Genomic DNA, 9,622 nt, shown 5'->3' on the forward strand with positions numbered 1-9,622 from the left:
AAGCCAGATATGGCAAATGCATTAGAGGTCTATTTAAATCAATTGTTACAGAATGACATATTTTTTGTACATTTATTTATTTTGGGTCCATTATGTTATAAATGAGCAAAGGACTGAAATCATTTTTTCTCACTGTTTACATTTCTACTGTTTAAGTGACTGGTATTCATACGGTGTTAAATTAATGTGTGATGAGTAACCTGTGCATTGTGCATATGGTGGGTTTCAGCAGTTGCTGTAAGAAACAGTATTACTGGCTTGGACAAGATATGTAATGGTGACTTATAGCTAAGGTGACTTAAGTATACATGTTAAGTGATGTTTAAAAAGTAACAGTAATTACTGTGCTTTAAAGTTGTAACAGTAAGCTGAGATTAATATTCATTTGCTCCTCAACTACCAAATCAAATTTAAGATGCTGCATTAACGTTTACATTAAGGCTAAGTATACAAATTTTAAAAAAAAAAAAAACCCTCCAACAATGGCAGAGTTTGAGACTAATCCAGAAATCAGTGAAAAGGGTGATGTGGAACAATTTTCTGCAGATGAGCAACTACAAGCAGTTGAAGGCACAGCTGATGATGTTTCTACTATCACAAAGAGCACGACAGAGCCAACGAGTCCGTACGTTGACGGAAAAGGGCAAAGAACTGTACGATAAGCACATAGGCTACATTCACACTGCAGGCAAAAGCGCATCAAATCTGACTTTTTTGAACCTATGCGACCCATATCCTATCATGGTATGACAGTGTGAACAGCACAAATCCGATATTTTCAAATCCAATCTGGGTCACTTTTGTATGTGGTACTGAATCCGATACATATCTGATGTTTTAGAAAGCGACTGCTGTTTGAACGGTCATGTCGCATTAAATCCGTCTTTTACGTCACTGACACAAGTTAGATGCCAATTATCAGCGCCGGAGAAGTGCACGAGAAGACATTGTGAATGCTTCTTGGCCATCCAGTGAAAATGTTGGGAAGACAGCGTTGGAGAAATTTGTACTGTATAATCTCCTGTCATGGTCCGCGGCCCGGCGTCCGAGGTGCTGATGGGACTCCCGTGGGCGTGGCTGCTAACTCCACACCTGCATCCCATCCCAGGCGATCACCAGGTGGACTATTTAATCCTGCCCAGCCTGCTGCTCCACGCCAGTCCGTAGTCGTCCTTCAGCGGTAACGCCTGCGGGAAAGCCCTTATGCAAACCTATCCGTGTGAACTAACACTAACTCTGCCCTGTGTACTCAGATCACAGCTCGGCGTGTTTGAGCCACCAGCCTGTCCACCTGCCCGTCTGGAATTTGGATCCCGATCAGCCCCAGCCGCCTCGACCTTTCTGGAGCTTCTCCCCACGGACCCTCACCCCTCCCTCCGGTTCCCTCGGCCCCGCTATCATCGTAAGACGCGTACTCTACCTCCCCTCGTATGCTGCCGTTTTCCCCGCACCCCAATAATCCTTTTTCCTTTTTCTGTTTCAGCCTCCCACGGTCCCGCTCTCGGCGTTCCAGCGCGACTCGCCTCCCGGTCCCTCGGTTTCTCTGGTTCCGTGCGTTTTTTCCCTTCTACCCTCCCGGGACACCCTCAGTTATAATAAAGTTTATTTTTTGTTCTCTCGTACCACTGTGTGTGTGTTCTGCTCCTGGGTCCAGCTTGTGCGTGGAACTTCGGTTCATGACAATCTCCTCTCTAAAACAGCAATTAGGATCATTATTAGGCCATATGTAAATAAAAAAATAACTTTATAACTTAAAGAAAAATTGGGAAACGTAAAGTCAGAAATAAGTCTTTATAGTAAGGGCCATCAATCAAACAGTACTGTTTTGGTCTGGGTCTAAACAGAGCGCATTGTGTGTGATGTCTTCTTTTGCGCATGTGGGCCGCTTTGAGGGTTCATACTAGAGCGCGTTTGCTGTCACATTTTATTTGTGGTGTGAACAAGCAGACAAAAAATCGGAATTGAGCATTAAGACCTGCAGTGTCAACGTTGTCATTAAGGATGCCAAAGGAGCTATAGATGGTCAGTGCTCAAAGGATCTGCTACAAGAACATGTTTCCAAGGTTCTGAGTGCTTCTAAGGTTGTGAATGGTTGAGTTGAGACGTATTGAATTTCCAGATAATGACACAAGATGGAGGATGGATATGTGTGAAGCCATAACAAAGACAATTGTTGAATCTGTAAGAAAGTGCCCAAGCCCAAGTAGAGTGGAGGTTCAAAGAGATGAAGAACATTGGAAGGATACTGAGTCTTTACCTAAGTCAGTAGCCTCAGATGTAGAAAGTAGGGATGAACAATGGAAGGAGACTGAGTCTATGCCTAAGTTAGCCTCAGACAGGATGAGTGTCAAGTCACACCACACTAACCTCTCTTCTCATTCAAGGGTTTCCTCCAGACACTCCAGCAGGCTCTCAGCTAAAAGACAAGATGCAGCTGCTGAAGTTACAGCAAATGAGGCTGCTCTGCAAGTTCTGCTTGAACAAGATATCCATATGAAGAAAACTGAAAGACAAGAAGCAGAAATAGCACAAAGACAAAAGGCTCTAGAAGTAGAACGACTTGTTACTGTAAAAAAGCTGATTGCAGCAAAGGCTCGACAGCAGGTGTATGAATAAAGTGAATGTTCAGATGAAGAAATATACAACCTACTTCACCACAGATCTGAGAAGAAAAATGAAGTCAAGTCTGAAAAAATGACCAGCATATCAAACGGTGTTCCTCGCCACCGCAACGAAAGGTGAACACAGAAGATCTGGTTAAAGCATTTGCAGTGTCTCTTAATGCAAGTCATCTTCTGGTACCAGAGCCAACAATATTCAGTGGCAATCCTATCAGATATAATGATTGGAAAATTTCCTTTCAGACTCTGATCGACAGGAAAAATATACCAGTTGAAGAGAAGACTTATTACCTGAGAAAATATGTAAGTGGACGTGCAAGTAAGGCAATAGAAGGCTACTTCCCACTTGGCACAGAGGCTGCATACTATGCAGCATGGGCAGTTCTCAAAGAGAGGTATGGGAATCCCTTCCTCGTAGCCAAGGCCTTCAGATACAAACTTGGCACATGGCCTAAGATAAGCTCTAAAGGCAGTATGGAACTTCAAGCATTTGCTGACTTCCTTTGCTGCTGCAAGACAGCCATGTTGCAAATGAAGGGGTTTGAAGTGCCTGTAATCCTATAACATCTCTCTTTGCTCTCAAGCCAAGTGAAATTGAAGGGGAACAGAAGCAATGTAGCAAAGGTGCTAGCAATTAACTCAAATGAAAGAACTGTTAGTGCTAGTTGTGTGTACTGTGAAAGGTCGGGTCACAGCCTACTTAAGTGTAGAAGGTTCAAAAGTGAGAGCATTCTAGAAACTAAAGTTTGCTCAAGACAAAAAGTTATGTTTTGGCTATCTGAAATCTGGTCATTGCTCCAAGGATTGTGAAAGCAGAGAAACCTGTGACACATGTAATAAAAGGCATCCAACATGTCTTCATGACAATCGTACTAAGGAAGAGAGAACAAGGAGAAATCAAAGCAAGAACAGTGACAGGACAAGACAAATGAACTCAGACGTCTCACAAGACGACAGTGTCACACCAACAACAAGTGAAGCAACTTCTAACAGAGTCACACAGAATGTTGACAACACTCACACATCTTCCATTATTCCAGTATGGGTTTCAACCAAAGGTGAGCCAGAGCATGAAATTCTTGTGTACGTGTAACAGTGTTTATGTGGTATTATTCCACTTGCCACAAATATCAGTGTAATGGGGAAACAGCGCCCCCCCTTTTGGTGTGGCTGGTTAGGTGAGGCTGGCTGCAGTAATCGCTGCCAGTCTGCCGTAGCCATACGAGAGTGTGCTGTGCGGAGTGGTGTATGGCGAGCCTGTGCACTGATAATACACCGTTGTTTCCATTCAGGAAATAAAGTGGCAACGATCGATCAGAGACTCCTTGTCTTTTTAAAAACACTACACAACGCAGAGTCGAGGAGTCTGTTTGGGCCGAACTGTTGCAGCGGGATGAAGCAGAAACCGGTTACACTGGTGCCGTGACCCCAGCTCCTGCTATCCTGCGACCGCAACGGGGGCCGTCTACTTCCTGGAAGGTGGAAAAGTCGCGGGAGACTGGCTTTTCTTAGTCCCGCCATTTTCTGCGTTCTTTAGAGACATCGGGGCGGGGCTCTGTGCTTTCTTTGTTTTGGAGAGTTACAAAAAAAAAAAGAAAAAAAAAAAGGGAGGGACACATTGCTGAGCCATGGCAGATTTTCCCAGTTTTGGCAGGGGAAGGGGGGCAGTTGGTTTTACCCCTCTGCATTCATATGGCAGAGGCAGATCAAGGTTGCTGACAGCCCCAGTTTCCTCCACACCTAAGCCTGTCCTTGCTGAGTTAAATGAAAACCCTATTGTTGGGAACTGTGATGATCTACAAAATACTAGATCAGAAACCAGTCCCACAAAAGAGAACCTTTATGCAGAGATTGCAACGCAAATTGGGTTTTCTATTGGGGAAAGCATTGCCTCTTGTCTTGAATCTCGGTTGGGCTCTGGAGTGGGAAACAGTGTTGTTGGGTCTGCCAATGTGTTATCTGAACCCTCACTATTGAATGTGATTGTAAAGTCTGATGTTAAAGAACCTGTGTGTTTTAGAGGGGATGGCTGTGATACATGCAGTGTTCAGGAATGGGAGGAAATGATGATGACTTTTTTTAAGAGAAGAGGGGTACCAGTTGCTGAACAAGCTGATGATGTGCTAAGTAAACTGCTGGGGAGGGCACGAGAAATAGTCAAGGTGGGCATACGTAGTAAGCCATCGGTGTGTCTTGAGAGGGGCCCAGAGCCCATTTTTGAGATCTTAAAGCAGCACTTCAGTGACACTGCCTGTTCAAGCATGCCTTTAGCTGATTTTTATGCAACACTACCCAACTCAGGTGAAACACCGTTTGATTACTGGCTCAGGTTGAACAGAGCCATGGAGGTGACTGAAGACTGTCTGAAGAGACAAAATAAGTCCTTTGCATATCTGACAAAAGAGCTGACTGCTATGTTTATCCGCCACTGTCCAGACTCAGAACTGTCTCTTATTTTCAAGTGCAAGCCCCTGCAGCAGTGGACGGTTGCTGATGTGCACGAGAAATTGCTGGAGCATGGCAAGGACCGGAAGTGCACCCCTCAGTTTAGTGCAGTCAGTGCCTTTGTCATGGTCCCGGGCCATGTGGGCCCAGTATTCTCAGTTTTTGTATGTTTTGTATTTCATTCCCTAGTCATGCCTTGGTTCCTAGGATTATTTAGTTATGATGATCCTTATTTGATTACCTCCTGTGTGCCCCTGTGTATCTGTGAGCCCTCGTCTCTCCTTGTGTTTTATTCTGTTTTCCCCAGCCCGTTATGTCTGTGTTCTCCCCGTGCTCTCTCTCCTCCTGTTTGAACCTCTGTACTTCCTGTTTTACTTTGGGACTCCCGCACCTGTATACGTCATGTTATGTTCACCCCGCCCTGTCTCGTTATGATTATCAGTGTCACCTGTGTTCCCCATGTGCTCCCACTTCCCTCGTTAACCCTCGGTGTATTTATGTCTGCGTCTCCCTCAGTTCTGTGTCGCGTTCTCCCTCATGCTGCGTGGATTTCCCTGTGTCTCTCTCCGAGTGTTAGTTTATTGTTCCCAGTTTAAGTTTTGTATTTCCTGTGATCTGCCTTCCAGCATTAAAGCTGTGATTTTGAGTTTATCCCCTGAGTCCGTGAGTTTGCATTTTGGGTGCTCATCCTGCCTGCCACACAGCAAGCCATGACAGCCTTGAGTTTTCAGCAACAGGAGGTGAGTCCTAATGTGCAGCAGGCGACAGGCAACAGTAAGTGTATTACACCATCACCAACCTCTACCTCAGCATCACTTACCGACCTTCATGCAAAACCACCTACTGATCGTCTTGATCATGTGATAGCCCTGTTAGAGAAAGTCCTGGAGGGACAGCTTCGACAAGCAAAGCTGCCTGCTAAAGATGATGTAAGGGTTCCCCGGAACCAAACACACAAAATTGTGCCTTGCGTGATTTGTGTTGACACTGAACATTCTACATATCACCACTGTAGAGCCCATCAGCTATGTTTCATCTGCCATGCTGGCGACCACACACGGGCTCAATGCCCCAGGGCCGTGTCTGTCAGAGTGAGGGGTCCTGAATCAGCCACCCAGCAGCTGGGAAACTAGATGGCCTACATGTGGAGGGGGCAAGTGTTAGGCCTGAAATCGCCCCCAAAGAGGATGATTTTGATGATTTAGAATCTGTATTACACACTGTTTGTGAGGAGCGCCAGCTAGGCCGGAGACCCATTCTTCAGAACACACACAGACTAAAACAGCATGATGAGCTGTTCTATGAAAATGTGACCCTGGGTGGCAAAGTGTCTGTTAAAGCCATGCTTGACAGTGGCTCTATGGCCTGCACCCTCAGCACCAATATGATGCCCCAACTATTACATCATGCAGTGCTGCAGACCCCCACCTTGCAACCCACGGATGTCGTCCTGATTGGCTGTGGTGGTTCGAGGACAGTTCCATCAGGTGTGTGTGACATTACAGTGGAGATATATGGCTGTAAAGTTGTTGTGCCAATGTTGGTGATTGCAGGGCAGAGTGAGGACCTCATTTTGGGCAGTAACCTAATGAGGTATCTGGGTAATCACCTGAGGGAAGAGGGACATTTAGGAGAGGAATGCAGCAAGACTCTGAGTGCGGAAGAACAGCTTAATAAAAATCTGCTGAGTTCAATGTCAGGAGTGGTGGCCCCAGGGCATGTTGGTGATAAGATCAGAACTGTCAAGCTAAAGAGAGCTGTAACATTAGAGCCTTTGACAGAACACCTTGTTTGGGGCAGGCTGCAGCTAATGAATAATGGGGAAGTGGGCAGTGCTGTCGTTGTAGAGCCCACCGGGTCAAAGTCTGGACCGAGGTCAGTTATGGTTGGGAGAACTGTAGCGCATCTAAACAGTGATGGGTGGCTCCCTGTGAAAGTGCTGAACCCCTTTGACAAGCCGATAACACTGAAACGGAACATGAAGTTGGCTGACGTGTCCCCCTGTACAGCAGTGGAGAACTTCAGCCCCACTGGCTCCTACTTGCAACAGAACATGCAACGGTCTAATGGCTCAGCTTGGTGCCATGATGAGCAGAGTCTAGTCACTGATGTTTCCACTTTGCCAGATGTTTCACCCTCACAGGAGGTGACAAGTGGTTGTAGCCCCCTACATGCAGTGCTGCAAAATCTGGGGCTGTCTGATATCGACATTGATTCATGTGCAGTTTCGCTGGCTGGCAAAGAAAAACTGGTTGGCCTCATAGCCCAGTTTGAGTCTATCTTCTCGAGAGACAAGCTGGATTGTGGCAAGGCTGCCTACATCGAATTCGAGTTGTGGACGACAAGCCATTCCGGTTGCCATGCCGACGTGTGCCGCCGACTCATTATGAAAAACTAAGACAGGCTTTGAATGACATGGAGGAACAGGAAATAATTCGGAAGTCTTGCAGTGAGTTTGCATCACCCCTGGTCTTAGTTTGGAACTAGTCCGGTGAGTTGAGAATCTGTAACGACTTTCGCTGGCTTAATGCTAGAACTGTCAAAGATGTTCACCCACTCCCGCATCCGACTGACGCACTGGCTGCTTTGGGAGGGAACGGATTGTTCTCCACAATGGACTTGACTTCGGGTTATTATAATGTGGAGGTGCATGAGGAGGACCGTAAGTACACGGCATTTACGTCTCCATTTGGGTTGTACGAATATAATCGTATGCCACAAGGACTGTGCAACAGTCCGGCCACCTTCATGAGGATGATGCTAGGCATTTTTGGGGATCAGAACTTCCTCAGTGTGCTGTGTTATCTTGACGATGTTCTGGTTTTTGCCCCGACAGAAGAATTGGCACTGGAGCGCTTGCATATGGTGTTCCAGAGACTCCAGGTTCACAACCTTAAGTTGGCTCCAAAGAAGTGCCATTTTCTGAGACAGTCTGTGAAATTCCTGGGGCACATTGTAAATGCTGATGGGATACAGTCAGACCCTGACAAAATAGCATCCATTACATCCCTTGCAGAGGCAGACCTTATGGAAGAGGGTTCGAGTGTCCCATCCCAACAGAAGGTCCGCTCATTTTTGGGGATGGTAATGTTCTACCAACAATTTATTGAGAACTGCTCATCCATCGCAAAACCTCTGTTTCGGCTGACATCTGGGGATAAAGTCCCTTGTGGTTCACGGCGAAAGCACCGGCTGGTGCGTACAAAGCTGTGTGAGGAGGACTGGACGGATGAATGCAGGGCAGCTTTCAATGAGCTGAAGCAGGCCTTGTTGGATCGAGTGCTCCTGGCCCATCCTAATTTTGAGGAGCCCTTTTTGCTCTCTGTTGATGCCTCCAGCAGTGGCCTTGGTGCCGTGTTGTTGCCTTTGCCAGTAAGACACTCAATCATGCACAGTCCAAGTACCCAGCGCATAGGCTGGAGTTCTTTGCATTGAAGTGGGCGGTGTGCGACAAGTTCCATCACTGGTTGAGGGGTCATCAGTTTACCGTATGGACGGATAATAACCCTCTCACTTACATGCTTTCTAAGCCAAGACTGGATGCATGTGAGCAGAGGTGGATCGCAAAGCTAGCGCCTTTCAAGTTTGACATAAAGTACATTCCTGGTCCTAAAAATGTGGTTGCTGACGCGCTGAGCAGGGAGCCCTTCGTGCACCCCAGGGCCTCACACCGTTTGATAAGAGTTCCATATAAGGAACTTCTGGCAGAAGCAGAGGCAGTCGCCACTGGTGGGGTTCAGGAGGCCTTCAGATGGACTGTTCACTCAGCTGATAAGGCCTCAAGCAATGACCAGCCTGTTGTTTCGCAGTGCACGGCTGTTGCACAGACAGGAATGCTGATATCTTCTGAGGTGGGAGCTGTCTTCCAGGCCCATAGTGAACATGAGTCCAGGGTGTGGCCACATGCTCTCCTTCTGCCCCAATGCTCTCAGACTGTGCTTACGCCAAACCAGTCTGACTCTGAACCCTTCTTGCGTGATGACCTAGTGGGACACCAGCGGCGTGATGATGTGCTGTGCAGAGTGATCTCCTATGTGGAAAGGGGACGGAGACCCTCGAGGAGGGAGCGGGCAAGTGAACCGGTTGATACGAAGAGATTTCTAAGGGCTTGGGACAAGTTAACTGTGAGGGATGGTGTGCTGTATCGAGTCTCCAAGAAGCCCGTCTCAAAGACAAAGATTTATCTGTATGTTGTTCTGCCAACCTTGCGGCTCGCTGTACTGAAAGGCGTCCATGATGAAGCCGGTCACCAGGGACAACAACGAACACTTTATCTGGCCAGGCATAGATTCTACTGGCCTGGTATGGCCAAACATGTGTCAGAGTATGTACGGTGCTGCAGAAGGTGTGTTGTTAGCAAGTCGCCTGAGCGAGAGCACCTTTGGAGAATATCAGAACATCAGAGCCTCTTGAACTGGTCTGCATAGATTTTTGGTCTGCAGAGGATTCGGCGAACAAATCACTGAATGTGCTTGTGGTCACAGACCACTTTACTAAGATGGCTCAGGCCTTTCTATGCCCCAATCAGTCTGCTAAGGCGGTGGCACACCAACTCT

General features: G+C 47.0%; 1 pseudogene; it reads left to right on the forward strand.

Moving 5' to 3' along the window:
* The first annotated feature begins 482 nt into the window (after positions 1 to 482).
* LOC146668131 (uncharacterized) lies at positions 483 to 2,842 on the forward strand (annotated as a pseudogene).
* The last annotated feature ends 6,780 nt before the right edge of the window (positions 2,843 to 9,622 follow it).

Source organism: Rhamphochromis longiceps, linkage group LG6, assembly GCF_057381845.1.
Source record: "Rhamphochromis longiceps isolate RC_006_pf linkage group LG6, R_longiceps_female_GT1.1, whole genome shotgun sequence".
Taxonomy (NCBI): Eukaryota; Metazoa; Chordata; class Actinopteri; order Cichliformes; family Cichlidae; genus Rhamphochromis; species Rhamphochromis longiceps.